Genomic DNA, 14,996 nt, shown 5'->3' with positions numbered 1-14,996 from the left:
TTGTTAGGTGTTGGTGACGCATTGCATCTGATGGATAAGGGAGTGAGATACGTTAAGAATGACTCCTAAGTTCTGGCTTGACATGTGGAGGGATCTTGATGCCCTTCCCTGAAATAGAGAATGCTGGAAGATGATCAGGTCTGTGAGTAAAAGAATATGACTCTGTCTTTGGAAAGGATGAGTTACTTTTGAAATTCTCTTTTTCCTGACTCCTTTTATACTGCCTTTGTCAGCTCTTCCTGCCCCCCTTTTTCTTTCTGGGCCACTGTCTTCCCCAAATCCCCACAAGACACCTCTGTGTTCTTTCACTCCCACCCAACTTAAATGTTGGTACTCTCCACGGTTCTGCCCCGAGCCTCCAGCCTCTTTAATCACTCTAAAGCTGCACTGTCCAACAGAGTAGTCATACGTGGCTATTGAGCACCTGAACGTGGCTAGTCGGAGTTGAAATGGGCTATAAGTGTTAAATACACGTAGGATTTCAAAGGCATAACATGACAAATAATGAAAAATAAAATCATTAATAAGAGTTTTATATTGCTTATATGTTGCAATGATAATATTTGGGGTACACTGGGTTAAGTAAAATCTGTTGTTACTTCCTTAGTGTGGCTACTAGAAAATTTAAAATGACAAATGTGGCTCACTCTATACTTCCAGTGGACAGTGCCGCTCCAGACAGCGATGCTGTCGTCACCTCATTGCTGTCCGCTTGCCCCACAGAGCTGCTTACTGTCCCCAGAACATTTCACATCATTTTATGCCTCATACTCTCTCCTTTTCCAGAACTTTCATCCCCCTTCTTTCCTGCTAGATTAAATACGATTCATACATTTTTGTTCAGAGCAAATACCTCCACTACTATATAAAACTTTCCCAATTCCTTAAGGTAGAATTAAACATTTCTGCCTCAGAGTCTTACATGCTCTGTTAATACCTTTTTTATAGCTAATTCACATGCTTATATTTTGTTTTATATTCGTTTGTCTCTCCAGCCAGATTCTAAGTGTCTGCAAAGTGCAGGTGCAACCTGATTTATGTCTATAATTATGTTAGGGGGTACTGGGTACCAGGTTGGTGCTCAATGAAAGTCTGGTGAATAACAATTGCTCTACACATATTATACAGCTACCATGTGACTGGTTATGACTTAGATGTTTTAAACCAATATTTCATATCCTCTCAACAATGCTGCAAGGTAGATAAAATGATCCTCATTTTGCATATGGGGATCTTGCAAAAGCTCAAACTGTTAGTAAATTATAGAACCAGAATTCAACTACACTGACTGAATGAAAAAGCCATGGTTTTTTTTCCTGTGATACCATGCATACTGAAAAATGAATTTTAAAATGGAGATTATATTCCTATATCATACAATAGGAAAAAACACCAATTTCCTAAGACTGTTAGAAGATTAAATGCAATAATCTATATAAAGTGTCAGGGCAGTGCTTGAAAACAGTAGGTTTTATTAAACATTGGCTTTCTCCCATCTTGAGGTCCATAGCATAGGCATCCTTAATCTCTGAGAAGGATCAAAGTGGTTTACCTAACCTCCTCGATGCCCCTCACATGCTTACAACTCATGTTCACTTTCATTCACACTCATCCAAAGGTCATGAGACACAGACTTCTCTGGCGCTATCGACTTTAACCCAGTCCTCTTTGTATATCCCCCTGATGTTTGAAGAAAGTGGAGTAGAGAAATAATAAGTAGTACTGAGGGTATTCAATCTGTGGGTGTGTTTGTTGGTGAGGATTAGGGCAGGAATAATAGCAAAAAAGGAATCAAGCCTGGCGTCTTTCAAGGCTATGCTCCCTTGGTGAATTCCAGGAAATCATTTGGAATAGAGTGCTGACTCTTTTTTTCCTGTTCTGTCTTATCCAGCTATGGTATTTTATAATCAGGACCACTTTCTTTACCATCTCAGGAATCTCTGTAGGAAAGGGAAAGGGGAAGTGTGACAGGGATAGACATTAATTGTGGACCAATACTGTTCTGCAGGTCCTAGGTTGAGATGCAAGCCTCCTGGGAAATAAATTTAAGCAGGTAAAGTGTGAAGATACGTTGCTATGGGGCTGTGTTCAGGTAAGGGAAAGTGGCCCCTCTATAACCTCAGATCCCTGTAATTCCCCTGAAAAAGCAATATTAGGAAGTCTCTCAGTTGCTGTTGGTAGGGGACCAAGGCTAAAGGGAGCTCATGCGCTCAAGGGTAATACAGTTCTTTATCCTCTCGGCAAGTTAACAGCAGAACCAGTGCCTTGTCCAGAGTTGGGAAACTTTCTCACCAACCTGTGCTCTTGTTTGTTTTAGATCAAACATAGGGACAAGTATACAGTAGGGCAGAGCTTCCACTATAAAACACTCAAATTCTCCTCCAAATACGTAAGATATATAAAAGCCTTCTGATCCATTACAGAACCAAACTAGGGAATGAAGATAGGGAACTTAGAGCCTTATACCATTATTATTATTATTATCATTATCATTATTTTAATGGTGTGTTTTACCTCTCAAACTAGCCCTTTGAGTTTAGGGCCTTTGTTTTAAACTTCTCTGTATTTATTACCATCCACATAGCAAGTACTTGGTGTTCCTTTGCTAAGTGATGGAAACATTCACCCTTATGCTGTGTAACGGACAAGGAGATTCCAGCTTGAATGGAGAGCACAAAAAGTTATAAGGAAAGATTCTTTGAAGTTAAAATTTGGAATCTTTAGGAAACTGAATATTCTCTAGCACTTAAACTTGAGATTAAGAAAACAACTTCAAATTTGGGGAGAAATTTTATATTCTCCCCAAAGAGAGAATATTTGTCTGATATTACACAGAGACAAATTCCATGGCCAAGAACATGTAAAAGATAAGAATGGCAATTACTTGGCTGCTCCAGAAAATTTAACCTATATTAAAAGATAACTAGAACCTTGAATTTTAAAGGGAAAAATTCAGGTTGATTTATCTGCCAGATTGACTTGTACTCAAAAGGATAAACAGAAGGTACTGTTCAATTCAATCCACTGAAATGTCAAAGCATCATGAACTCTTACAATCAACTGATTTTGAGACAGGTTTTCTTTGTTTGATTCATCCTGAGCCTCCACATATCTTTTAGGGAGGTGATTTAACTATGACCCTTCTCCTTTCTCTTCTGTTCCCCTTTGCGTTTGGCTAAAGTCAACAGACTTCTTTCAAGTAATGCCTCTACCATATGAATAGAACATTGCTCTAGTTACTAAGGGTCCCCTCCGAAATCACAAACCTCTGGGGAGAATTGAGGCTTTAGCTTAGTAAAAATTCCTTTGTTCCCCTCAACCTGGGAGAAGGTTTGCCTCCACTTCCTGTCTGTTGGCTTATGAAAGGATGAAGAGAAGAGAAAAGTCTGTAAATTTAGTGAAATTTTAAATAGCAAGTATTCATTAACTCCAACACAAGCATACTTTGAAATTTTTCTTAACATAAATTAGAGGTACACGCATGTATGTAAAGAGAAAGAAAAATACCATATGATATCACTTATATGTGGAATCTAAAACATGACACAAATGAACATATCTATGAAACAGGTACAGACTCAAAGACATACAGAACAGACTTGTGGTTGCCAAGGGGGAGGGGGGTGGCAGAGGGATGGATTGGGAGTTTGGAGTTAGCTGATGCAAACTATTATAAACTATTATACACAGAATGGATAAACAAGAAAGTCCTACTGTATAGCACATGGAACTATATTCACTATATACTATCCTGTGATAAACCATAATGAAAAAGAATATATATATGTGTAACTGAGTCACTTTGCGGTACAGCAGAAATTAACACAACATTGTCAATCAGCTATACTTCAATAGAATTCTAAAAAAATAACAATAAAAAAACCGAAGGAAACACACCAAAAATTAACAGTTGTTACAGATAGATAATGTAAAATTTTCTTTGTATGCTTTTCAATATATGGCAAATTTTCTACAGTGAAGATACATTATTTTGATAAACAGAAAAAATTAGCATTATAAAAAAAGAAATGGTAATCAATAGCCACTCTCCTTTCCTCTATCAACATGCCAAAGGCCCAGAAGCTTGAGAGACCTAAAGACCCATATCCCTGTGGGTGATACTGAGGTGTGAGTTTGTGCAGGCCAGGTAACCCCTCTGGGACTCAGGTTCCTCACCTGTGAAATGCAGGAGTTTGAGTGCCATGGTCTCAGTTCTATAATGCCTGAATTCTATGATGGGCCTGCCACATCATAGACTATATTAACTGAAAATGCTTCTGGTTTCTAGTAACAAACATCTCGACTAATAGTGGCTTAAATCATAAGAACGCTTCTTGTTGAGTAAACAGAATGTTTGAAGGTAGGTAGTCTAGGACTGGATCAGGAGCTCAGTGAGGCTGTCTAGGAGCCAGGCTCTTTGAAGTTTTTTCTGCATCATCCTCTTCAACTGCTGGCATTCATCTGAGAGACTGTTGCCTCATGGTTACAAGATAGCTGTCACATCTCCAAGTAGGAACAAAGAAGCAGAGGCAAAAGTTTCTCTTTGCATCCAGTAAGGTCCCCACATCTCATTTATCAAAACTGAGTCGAAGGACTAACCTAGATTAATCAGTGGCAAAGGGAAAGATTCTACCCTTGTTTTAGACGGATTATCATTCATCCTACATATCTGAGGGCGAAGAATAGTTGCCCACCGACCTGAACAGGTCAGAGTTCTAACAGCAGGGAAGAAAGAAGGCAGAGGATGATCACTGGGTAGAAAACAACTGTGTCTGCCAGAAGCACTTAATAAAGATGTATTGAACAAATGAGTGAGGGCCACGTTATGACTTTCATGGATCCTAAAAACTTTTGCCTTTCTAGGTACTTTCCTCCATAAAAATGTTTAAAATTATATTTTACAACTGAGTTGGTATAAAGAAAAATGTAGTCCAGACTGTACTCATTATTATATACACTATTATTATGTTTATTTTTTATTCTGATTTTAAAAATTAAAATGGAGACATTTTCATGAACCCTAGATACTGGGTCATGGCTAAGTCCACCCTGGGTCTGTGCTGTCTGTCCTACTGGATGGTAAACACTTGAGGGTGGAGACTGTGTGCTAGGTTTTGTTGATGCCCTCAAAGCCCCTATCACATCACTATATGTCTAAGAGCTGCTCAACAAATACTATGGAGTTGACCTAACATATCACTGTTTCTTCCTCTAGGGTGAACCTGGTCCCCCTGGTCCTCCAGGAGCCCCTGGTATTGGACAGCCAGGTATTAAGGTAAAGATACTGGTCTCTCGGGCCATTGATGACTACTGAATTTATTGTAGGGCTGGGGGAGCTGTGATTTGAACTCTGCTCAGTGTTACCCTCATGGATACAAGGAAGCTGTCTGTATGAGTTAATTACAGGCTGGATGCTTGGACACTGCAATGCCCTGGTTAGGGGCAGTTACCACAAGAATACTCTATGTATTTTTTGATTTGGTTGGAATGAAAATTTTGCTTGTCTCCAAATACCCACCCTCTTGCCAACATACATCTAGTTCTGTTGAGTTTTCATGGATTTTAAATGTTGGCACGCAAAAATGTTACTGGGAAGTGAAACACCTTAACATGTCAACTATCACCCGCTCACATCAAATAAGCACAGAGGGGCAGAAACCAGAAGAACCATGACATTGAATAAGTAAATGTTGACGGAGAGGTTTGTAGGGAACTAGAAAGGACTAGAACACCCAACAACCTTGGGTGCTCTACATCGTGCAGGATGTACTAGAGCAGAAGTGCTTGTTTTAAATGGCTTTTCTATGTCATTGGGACAATAAGACTTCGACGCGGGGCTAAACCAGAGAGCAATACAAAACAATGCACTTCGAATGTAGTCAGGTGTCACCATGGAATGCATTTAGACAATAATCACATTGAGATTCCAGGGAAGGTGGAGTTTATACTGGCAGAGTTACTGGAGAAGGGTTCTGAAGGAGAAGAAATGTGAAACAGAACAGAAAGGCGAGGTGAAATGGAACAGGGCAGGGTGGCGGGGGACGCATCCCCGGATGGTGGCGAGGGGGCAGAGAACAGCACGGGCGTTGTTAACTTGGTCATTTCAGTAACCAAAAAGAGTCGTACACGGTCTGACCTGTCAATTGCTACGTAATCGTTTCTGAAAGCTGAAATTGCATTTAGACAAGAAGGAATGAGGAACGTTTGGGGGTAATTTGTTCACTTAAATTCAAGGCATTTTTCCTCCTCTAGATTTTTTTTTAATCTTTAAGAGTTTGAAAAGTTTGACAATTTTGCTATTTATCTTTGTTGAAATCTCCAGAGTATTTTGTGCTATGTGTATTCTTCATTTAAAAAAGCAAACTTTCATTCAATTATTTCTTCCTCCTAGGGGAAAGAGGCCAGGAAGGAAGAACTGGGCCTCCAGGACCAATTGGTGTTGGTGAGCTGGGCCAGACAGTGAGTAGCAAGAAATTCTAGGTGGAATTAAAAGGACAAATATAGTTCTTATGTGCTCTTTTGGGTTAGAATAAATGGTTAAACTAAGCCATCTTTATCTATTTAAACAACAAAAGATGATAAATATATAAAGACCAGATCCAAGTGTTATTTTTCATAACACTTGAAATAGCGATATCTATCTATCTGTTTATATTTATAGGATATGTACAACAGGCTCTCTCTTACTGTAATCTTTTGTGAGATTAATCAGTTTGTCCTAGAAGAAAGGAGTTCTCATATGTCAAAATTTCCTAGGAGATAGGAGAGCTAGATTCATACCTAACGTCTATACTTTGTAATTGACTTTCCTGTAACCATGAGAAAATCACTGAGAATAAGGACCTTGCTCATTACCTAACCCATGAGTATACTCTAAAGCTAGAATTGATCATGGTAGACAGGTAATACCTGTGTTATTTGCAGCTTCTACCTTATGTAGCTTTGATATTTACTATTGTTGGAAAAGAAAAAACAATTCTGTCAAAAGAGAGCTGGAGAGGAAATGAATAAAACATGACTGTTCTGGAATAAGAAGCTTTTTAACTTTTCAAGTAATCATTATTCTCCCAGGAAAGAACAGTAGCTGACTTGCTGGGGTACAAATAAAAACAAATGACTGTGAATAGTTGGTCACCCAACTGGGCTTTGCATTGCATAGTTCCTCACATATAATATTAACAGAAACATGTGCTTCCTTGCTGTACTCTGAGAATGAAATGGTACCATACTATCTGAGGGCTAGTCTTTTCACCAATGTCTTGATACACTAATTCAAAAAAGAGAACATCATATAAAGGAAAAATACACTGGTCTAATTATCTACTGTGTTTCCACTAACTAGATAGGTCTTTTAAAACTAAACCACTGATTGAGAGTCCACCTGCCGATGCAGGGGACACGGGTTCGTGCCCTGGTCCGGGAAGATCCCACATGCCGCGGAGCGGCTGGGCCCGTGAGCCATGGCTGCTGAGCCTGCGCGTCCGGAGCCTGTGCTCCGCAACGGGAGAGGCCACAGCAGTGAGAGGCCCGCGTACCGCAAAAAAAACCAAAAAAAAAAACTAAACCACTGAGAAAGAAGATTATGAGCTCCCTGCAGGCACTGCTGGTTCTACACTGGAGAGGCTGGAAACCTAGAAAACCGAAATGACATCAGCTAGAAATATACAGGCCCAGATAGGCTACCATGTATAGAGGGAGTACAGCAGAGAATTTGGGAAGTTTTAGACAGAAATGAAAAAATCTTTCCATAATGGTCTGAATAAGTGGGAATAAAAGTGAGCTTCATGTCTCACTGCAAAGCCTTTATGAACTGTCCAAAAGAACCTGAGATTTCTGAAGCAAGCATACGATCTCTTCTTTTTCTTCTACATGCCTACTTTTAACTTAATAAACTTAATAAACAGCTCTGCCTTGCTGCTGGATCCTAGGAGAGACTGCATGGCTAATCATGGGACAATACACGACCATACATGTCGAATTTTTTTTTTTTGGCTGCGTTAGGTCTTTGTTGCTGCATGCTGGCTTTCTGCAGTTGTGGCGAGCTGGGGCTACTCTTCGTTGTGGTGCGCGGGCTTCTCATTGCAGTGGCTTCTCTTCTTGCGAAGCATAGGCTCTAGGCACATGGGCTTCAGTAGTTGCAGCATGTGGGCTCAGTAGTTGTGGCACACAGGCCCTAGAGCTCGCGGGCTTCAGTAGTTGTGGCGCACGGGCTTAGTTGCTCCGTGGCATGTGGGATCTTCTGGGACCAAGGATCGAACCCGTGTCCCCTGCATTGACAGGCGGATTCTTAACCACTGTGCCACCAAGGAAGTCCATGTTGAATTATTCATCATGAACTGGGTGTTATACAAGCCATCTAGGCTATGTGTCGTAGGAGTTCATCATTATTCTTGAAGATACAAATAGTTTCATGAGTAATTGGCTTAGACTCCTATGGCATCTACTCCATTGCTACTTTTCCCACAAGCCACACCTATAGCCCCATATGAACAGACAAAGGAAGAACAAAACTGAGCATGTTTTGCTAGCCTAGCTAGAAACAGACTCCTGTTCTCTTCATGAACACAGAGTATGAAGATATTTGTGTCTTAGGTGAATGCTCACCAAACCACATCCATTTTAAAGAAGGCTCTAAATAAACAAGTAGACAGGGTGTCAATCAATCTATTTTCCCAGCTCTACTACCAACCACTCAGTTTTTTGTTTTTTTTTTTTTTTTGCGGTACGCGGGCCTCTCACTGTCGGGGCCTCTCCCGTTGCGGAGCACAGGTTCCAGACGTGCAGGCTCAGTGGCCATGGCTCATGGGCCTAGCCGCTCTGCGGCATGTGGGATCCTACCGGACCGGGGCACAAACCCGTGTCCCCTGCATTGGCAGGCGGACTCTCAACCACTGCACCACCAGGGAAGCCCCATCCACTCAGTTTTACTGAGTGGCTGGGATGGAGGTTATACACAGGGTCAACATAAACTTCCTTTTAACAAACCTAATATGGATACTACCATTGCTGAGTGACCAACCTGCAAAAGGTACATGCAAGCCTGATGTCATCTTTCTCTGGAAAGGGCCAGTCACACTGGTAGTATCAATATGTTGACTAGCTGGAACTCTTTCATAATGGAGAGGGTCATGATGATGGCCATAATTGGTGGGGAGGGGGGGCAGGCAATTAATCAAGTAAGGATTTGCCATTACTGTCCACCACTGAAGGACTTACTGACAGTATGTCTCCATAGATCTACTGTGATGTATATAAATATGGATATATTTGTGTGCTTCAAATTCATGGGTTTCATGAATCTGAGAATTCAACAATTTTGAAAGTTCTTAGTTGTTATCTCTTCAGATATTTTATTTTTCCATTCTTCATTTATTCAGAAATTCTGTTAGATGCTTAGTTGCATTTTAAGGTGATTTCCTCAAATCTAACTCATAATTCACAAATTTATCTTTTTCTGGTTATAAGATGTCCTGAAATCATACCTTATATTTTTAACTTAATGAGTATTTTTTGAAATTGTTAAAGCTAATTTTTAAAATCTGCCTTTTTTTTTTTTTTTTTTTACTAATATGTTTTTGCTATACTGTCCTCTTTGCTTCTTATATTTCTATGCTTTTCTTAAGACCATTAAAAAGTATACTTCCTTTTTTGGTCTCTATTATTTTATCCTATTATTTGGCAACCTTGGGGAAGTTTACATTATATTGGCTCACTTTTACTCACTGAGAATTATTTTCTTGTATGTTTTGTACTATCACATCTGAACTCATTGTCAGCCAGGTTTAATTGTGAAAACCCAAGTGTTCTGTGTGGAGCATGCTTGAGAGAAGTGTGCATTTGCATCTTATGTACTCCAGGCACATCGTTGATGCTATTGTCTTGATTAAGGTGTCCCCAGACCACCAACATGGTGTCACTTGAAACTACAAACCCATACATAGCACAGGACCAGGTTAGGAGTTTTTGGGCCCATTTAGAGCCCAAGTGAAGGTAGACAAGATTCTTGTCATTCGTAACACTGTGTTTATAGGATGGCTTTTTTCTACCCTGCCCTTTCCTTTCATTGAAGATATATAACTTTGAAGGCCCTAGCTTTATGGGGGGGATCTTAGTTCTAATTTTCTCCTTGTTTTCCATCGAGTGAGCCAAAGTCTTTGTTCCTGGTTCTCCCTCTTAGACTACAAGACTTTGTCCTACCATACAACCACACTTTTTTTTTTTTTTTTGCGGTGCGTGGGCCTCTCACTGTTGTGGCCTCTCCCGTTGTGGAGCACAGGCTCCGGACGCGCAGGCTCAGCGGCCATGGCTCACGGGCCCAGCCGCTGTGCGGCATGTGGGATCCTCCTGGACCGGGACACGAACCCGTGTCCCCTGCATCGGCAGGCGGACTCTCAACCACTGCGCCACCAGGGAAGCCCCAACCACACTTTTTACCCAGAACAGTTACAGTGTCAGCTTACATGCTTACCTCTAGTGTTCAGCGCTCTTTTTGTTTTGGAACCCTGTGATTTCCCTTATTTATTGATTTTTGGGGCCTTCATTTTAAAGAAAAATGTATATTATTTGCCTTTCTGTTTGTAGCTGGAGAGTTTTCATGATATTGCCAGAACATGAAATTCTTGTTTGTTTTCTTGCTATCCAATCACAATTACACAAATTAGAGTGACACTGTGAAGTCTCTGATTTAATTGGGAACTAAAATCATAACAAAGATGGGAAGGATCTCAAGTAATACATGAAAATATTCTCCCAAAATGTCATAATAAAAAATCAACAACGAGAGCTTTTTAATTATTTCAAAGTAACATAAAGACTTACCTTAGGACTGACAAAGGTTCTGCTGAAAGAACCTTTGTTTCTTTGCCTGAATCATTTCAAGTGGTTTCAGGTTTAGCACTAACTACTCTTTTTATGTAACAGTGATAAATAGATCTGATCGACTGAATTAATATTCCAGCTCCATGACCTAACTTTGAACTGTCAGCTACCTTCTTTAATTATATGATTACCACAAGTTTTGTGTTGGTCTGACAGATGACTGATTCATGAATAATAAGTTGATTCAGATTCTCAGGGTGATCTGTTTGTTTTTTGTGCAAGGATACTCAGAGCACTATCTGTGAAAAATACCCCCGAAACAAAACTATAATTATTTTGAAGTTAAAAGTAAAGTAGATTTCACTGTTTTAATATTAAGGATAATTTATATTATTATTGAGCATATTTATATGTAGCATATGCTTGCAACGTATATTGAAACCACTTTTATTGATTACCCACACTACTGAGATTATTAAGGAAGATAATCAGATAATGGACAGTCATATTTTATCTTGTTAATGTCTCATATAAAGTATTTCTGACCAGACTCTGTTAGCTGATAATTAGTTCCTTCCACTAGATATTTTTAAATTAGAAGTATTCATTAGAAGCCAAATAAGAATGTCATGGCTATAATTAGTTCTCATGGCCTTTGAAAAGGACACTATTTTTTACAGAGCATTTTTGTCTTTTAAAAAATAATCTGAAAAAAAAAAATCTGTTGGTACTGTCTTAATAAATTAACAGTATAGTTCATCTAACCCAAGCACTTTCTCTTTCTCTTCTCTGGTTGGCAGTCATCTTTCATCTTGACTGTTTAACTGGAAAACTTGAGAATATACTGATGGTGTAGAATATTACTCTGACAGTTTCCAGTAATTACACTCTTTTTTTTAATGCCCCTAAGTGATTGTTCACAAGCATTAACTCTGTTCTCAGCAGCCTGGAACACATGACTCCTAAAAGGCTTCTTTATTTTCATTTTCACCTTGGCCAATGTATTCTAGAAATGCAGAGACGAAGGAAGGGTCTGTGCTTACTCTGTGCAGCATGCCTCTCTCCATATTGCTTAACGTAAAGCCGTTCACTCTGAGACTATCTAATTTGTAAAAACTTTATAAAAGGACATTCTGAGTAATTGCAGGATTCAAGGGAAATAATTTTGTTAGTGATAGCAGATATTTATTGAGTGCTTAATATGTAAAAGCTTTAAATTTCTCTGAGCTAATCTTTGTATTAATACGTGTGGTTGAGGTAGGTACTATTGTTACCACCATTCTGACGACAATGCTGAACTTTAGAGAGATTGAATTATTTGCTTAAGATCACATTGCTAATATGTAGCAGAGCGGGGGCTTGAACCTCAGTGCAAATGACACCCAAATCTGCTTTTGGTTATTATGCAAGACTGTAAACTTTATGAGACAGGGAGCAGGGCTGCCTACTGTTTTCAGACCCTAGCACAGTGACTCGCACCTACCAGGCTTTTGGTAAACATTTGTTGAACGAATGGGGAAAAAAAATTGAATGAACTGGAAAAAGATTCCTTTGCACTCAATGTAAATTGAGTTATTTTCACTTGTCATATCGGTGGGGAAGAAGAATAATTTGTTAATATTTTTGGTATCGTGTGTGATAGTAGCTAGGCCTTGTCTGTTTAGTTTGCAATCTAGTTTTCACGCTTATGTTTACTTTCCCCCTCGTTAATTGCTCTAACATTAGAGTAAGCTGTCATGGATATTAGAGCTTTGATTAAGGTCTTGGATGGTTAAAAGCTAGTTTTCCCACAAGCATAGCAATTTAAATTGAATTAAATGCTAGCTTTTTCCTTCAATTAAAGTCTTTACTAAATTGGCTATGCTCAAATACTAAAGAAGACTCTTTTAAATATACAGTATTAGGGAAAGGCAAAAAAAATTAAATATGGGATACAGTTAGCTTTCTCTCTCACAAATCTGTAGCTGTGATCAGTCACTGATGAGCATAATGCTATATCCTAGCTCTGCTACCAGGCTTGAGTAGAAAGTATCTCTTAAATTACCCTGGATTACTATATACTGAGTCCCAAGATCACTCAGTGTGTCTGCAGCTGGCTGGCTTTGGGACTCTGGGCAACTCAGTAGACCTTGTTCCATCAAAGATTTACTGCCGTGGCAAGAAAGCCTTAATTATCTTTCTAGGTCCATTAGAGGAAAAGCTCCAGTTCATGTTTCTACAATTCTTGTTGTTAGTCCCTTTTCTACATTTTTTTTTTTTTTTTTTTTTTTTTTTTGCCTTCTGGCCAAGAAGAAAGAGGGGAAAACTTTATAACCTTTTAAAATTCCAGGTTTAAGTGACTCTTTTGCTGTTATTTTTCAATGAGTATGTTTCCTGTCAGTCCATTTCAAAGCCTGGGACTGTATTGTTTTTCTTTCCTTATGTGAGAATTCCTCACCTATCTGAGTGCCTTTTTGAGGAACAAGCCACATGGGCTTCTTACTTTTAAACACTGAGATGGGAAATCCTGTTCCTCCTTAATGATTCTATCATGATTCCTACTTGCACATAAACCTCCAGTGGATTCAACCAGTTCCTGAAAGAATTCACGTTTGAATCTAAATTTATCAGGATGGAAATTAAAACAACATATGAATAGAATTCAGTGCTTTAAAACAGCTGTGTAGTGATTTCTTCACAGGGCTCCCCTGATAACCTAATTGAATGATTAATCACTTCACATCCTTCTCCAGGCCACACAGTCCTAGATTTTTAGCCTTTCCTCATAGGATTGATTTCCTCATCCTTATTCTGAAGCATCACTTAATTTCCATTTTCCTCCAATTGAGAACACCGGAACAGAACATCTTACGCCAATCAAATGGAACAAGTATTTAATACAATGAGAATATTATTCTTCACAACTCTATGATTCTACTGATCGGTATGGAGTTTACTAGAAGGATTCTCACTAATCACACGAACAGGACTATGCCCATGTGAACTGAAATATGACCATTTTCTTTCTTCCCGTCTCCTCTCTTCCCCCTCCTCCCCATTCTCTCTCTTTCTCTCTCTCTCTCTTTTCTCTTGTTCCTCACCCCCTCGTATCCTAACCAGGGTCCCCGTGGGCCTGAGGGAGCACCAGGAGAGAGGGGCTTACCAGGAGAAGGACCTCCAGGACCAAAGGTAACAACACCACCTTCTACACTGAGGGAAAATGCTTTGTATTGCATGGTCATGAATGACAAACTTACAAAACTTTGTCCTAGCCAATTATCCCAGGTCAAGTATCTTCTCCTGACCATCTTCACCCTATTAAACGAAGTAATACATAAACTTCCCCTTAACATAAAGCTATAGTGACATTTGCAAATACAAATAAGTAACTGAAAGGCTGCTTCTTCATATAATTACCGCATATGAAATTAGAGAAATCTCTTAAAGTAGTTTGTAGTCATTAAAGTCACAGTGATAAATAGCATCTTTATGCCCAGAAATTAAGTTATGGAACGTGGCTATACCAAGCTTTACCCACAGCTTTGTTTTGTGAAACGTACAGAAGAAACAGTCTAATAAAACAATTTGTCGTAGTACTTCCATTAACATAAGAAAGGAAATGTGGGTGGGTGGAGGGAATTGGAGTTACCATGTTACCAGAAGGAGCAAAATGTTATGCAAGACCTACCTTTTACCTGGCAATTGAGAATTTAAACGTTTCCACTGCCTCCCATATGTAATTCTTGGAGCTCAGGTTCCTCTAGACCAGGGCTTGGCAAACTTTTTCTGTAAAGGACCAGACAGTAAATATTTTAGGCTTTGTGAGCCATACGATATCTGTTGCAACTACTTAACTTCTGCTGCTGCAGCATGAAAGCAGCCCTAAACAATGTATTAATAAATGAACTTGGCTGTGTTCCAATAACGCTGTATCTACAAAAAACGTGCAGTGGGCTGAATCTGGCCAATGGTCTGTACTTTGCTGATCCCTGCTCTAGACTCTTTACCCATAATATATGGCTCCTTTGCCAAAGGCCACCTAGGAAATGATTTTCCAAGACACTTTGGGCAGCATCAACAAAATTTCAGAGTAAGTAAGGATAAACTTTGGGGTCCTTTTTCCTTCTTTTCTAAAACCTTTCCCCCAGAGACACACGCATGCAGACACACTACCCAGAGAAGCATGTGCTGCTTTCTAA

General features: G+C 39.4%; 1 protein-coding gene across 1 annotated transcript in view; it reads right to left on the bottom strand.

The window, feature by feature from the left end:
* The window catches only part of MIOS (meiosis regulator for oocyte development), a 111,762-nt gene extending 97,260 nt beyond the window's left edge, over positions 1-14,502 (bottom strand). The window contains exon 1 of the mRNA XM_032643471.1: positions 14,486-14,502. The gene's annotated coding sequence lies outside the window, so the exon portion shown is untranslated. The remainder of the gene's footprint in view (positions 1-14,485) is intronic.
* Between the last annotated feature and the right edge of the window lie 494 nt (positions 14,503-14,996).

This window comes from Phocoena sinus, chromosome 9 (genome assembly GCF_008692025.1).
Source record: "Phocoena sinus isolate mPhoSin1 chromosome 9, mPhoSin1.pri, whole genome shotgun sequence".
NCBI classification, from domain to species: Eukaryota; Metazoa; Chordata; class Mammalia; order Artiodactyla; family Phocoenidae; genus Phocoena; species Phocoena sinus.
This window is presented reverse-complemented; position numbering and strand designations above follow the sequence as displayed.